This window comes from Pinus tabuliformis, chromosome 6 (genome assembly GCF_031772625.1).
Source record: "Pinus tabuliformis cultivar Carrire ecotype Pingquan chromosome 6, CPIR1, whole genome shotgun sequence".
NCBI classification, from domain to species: domain Eukaryota; kingdom Viridiplantae; phylum Streptophyta; class Pinopsida; order Pinales; family Pinaceae; genus Pinus; species Pinus tabuliformis.
Window position 1 is genome coordinate 359,941,809 of NC_142292.1, and position 2,187 is coordinate 359,943,995.

The window sequence follows — 2,187 nt, forward strand, 5'->3', positions numbered from 1 at the left end:
AGTGTACCTTCCATCCAACAGGATGGCAGTGGTTCGTAGAGATGTGAATTTCAATGAATAGAAGGCCATGGGATTTTCCCTTGAGAGGGAGATTCAATTACATGTAGATGAGGAGATTTTAGCTCCAAAGGAGGAACCTCGGGATGATGCGGAGAAGACACATGTAGAGGAGCAGAGAGTGGAAGAAACCACTCATGCAGATACTTCCAAAGATGGACGGAAGCACACCAGAGAGGCTGACAGATTGATGCATGATGCTAGAGGGAATGTGGGAGCACCCACATCACAGTGCATGCAGAGGAGGTCACCAGATTGGTACACTGGCTACATGGCTATGATGAGTGAGAGTGTAGAGATTGAGCCATCCTCATTTGAGGAAGCAGTGTAGCAAACAATATGGGTTGATGCCATGGTTGAGGAGTATGACTTCATTATCAGAAACAATGTTTGGGAAGTGGTCCCAAGACCAGCAGACAAGTCAGTGGTGAGTTCTAGATGGATTTACAAGGTAAAGCAAGCAACATATGGGAGTGTGGAGAAACACAAGGCCATATTTGTGGCAAAGGATTATCTCAGGTGGAGGGAATTGATTACGAGGAGACCTTTGCTCCAGTAGCAAGGTTCTCTTCAATCATATCTATTCTAGCATTGCCAGTGCAGATGGGATGGAAGATACATAAGATTTTGAGACCTTCAACAGAGAGTCACATGTGTGCAGACTCAAGCGAGTGTTGTATGGACTAAAACAAGCACCCTGTGCTTGGTACACCAGGGTTGACTGTTGGCATTATGGTTAGAAGTCTTTGGTACCTAATCAATGATGATGATGCGTATGTGACTAAATGATACATCTTGCTATGTTATGGTTATGAGTTACCCATGATAAAATATCAGATGATTACTTAAGTTGCATATTGATAAATATTGTTGGTTGGCCAAGAGAATGGTGTTATTGCAGGTCACATGAAGACATAGCTATTTGAAGACATGGATATTCGAAGACATGGCTTACTTAGACACATAATGATGATGAGTTCTTACCTTATGATGATAGGTTGATACTCACATATGTTGATTATCATGGTTGATGCTTATCAGATGTGGGATGTTCCCTAGTGATGATACATGGTTGATATATTAAGGGTTCTTGTGAAAGATCATGCAGTTCTCGATGATGATGTGATGACTATGGTGTTTTCACATATGATATGATGTGAATGATTTTGTGTTACTGCTTGGAGATATGACATATGCTTAGTTGATTCATGGATGGTTATGATAAGGCTCTTTCTACTAAGGAAACAAAGCAAGTTGATCTTGATGAGATCAAGAGGATGAGTTGATATCTATATACAACATACTTAGTCATAGGTTGATGATATTTACTTTGTCATATATTCAGAAGTGATGATGGACATATACAGGTTATAGGTCTGGATGTTGTTGACAGATGATTATGGTGAAGATCATACATGGTGTATGATAGTTGTTGATGACTATCATGGTCTTTCTTAGATATTTGGTCTCTGTTATAAATGTCATGTATATCATTCGATGTAAAGGTCATATAAAGACCCATGATGTAATTATATTTCTGTCATGTATAAACAATTGGTATATACCCACTTGGTTGGGAGATTGATATATGTATGAGTCATTGGTGATAGGAAGGTCAAAGTCACTTAGTCATGTTATTCTTTTGGAAAATATTTGCAGACTTTGCATATGCTCAGGGGGAGCATGGATGATATAGTGCATCTCAGCATGTAAAAAGGGGGAGTTTTCAACATGTGCTTAGGGGGAGCATGATCAATGTTTATATTCAGTTGTTCAGATATGAAAGTCTTCTTTTTGGTCCGCTCTTTGCCCTTGATGTCAAAGGGGGAGAGTGTCTTGGTGTTAGTTTACTTTTGAATATTTTGATTACATGTATCAGTCTTGTAGGTTGATTGCAAGAATTGATCAATTATGTTCAACTACATGCGTTTATGCGTATTTGTAGTTGGTTAGGCATTGCTTATGCATATTGTCAGTTGCATGTAGTAATGTGTACAATGGAGTAATGGTTGTTGTCATGCATGAGGTCATAGCATATTGTTGATATGGCCTTGCATTAAAGTTTCACATACATGGAGGTTATGTGTATATACGGAAGTTGCACATATACCTGGAAGATATGTGCATATA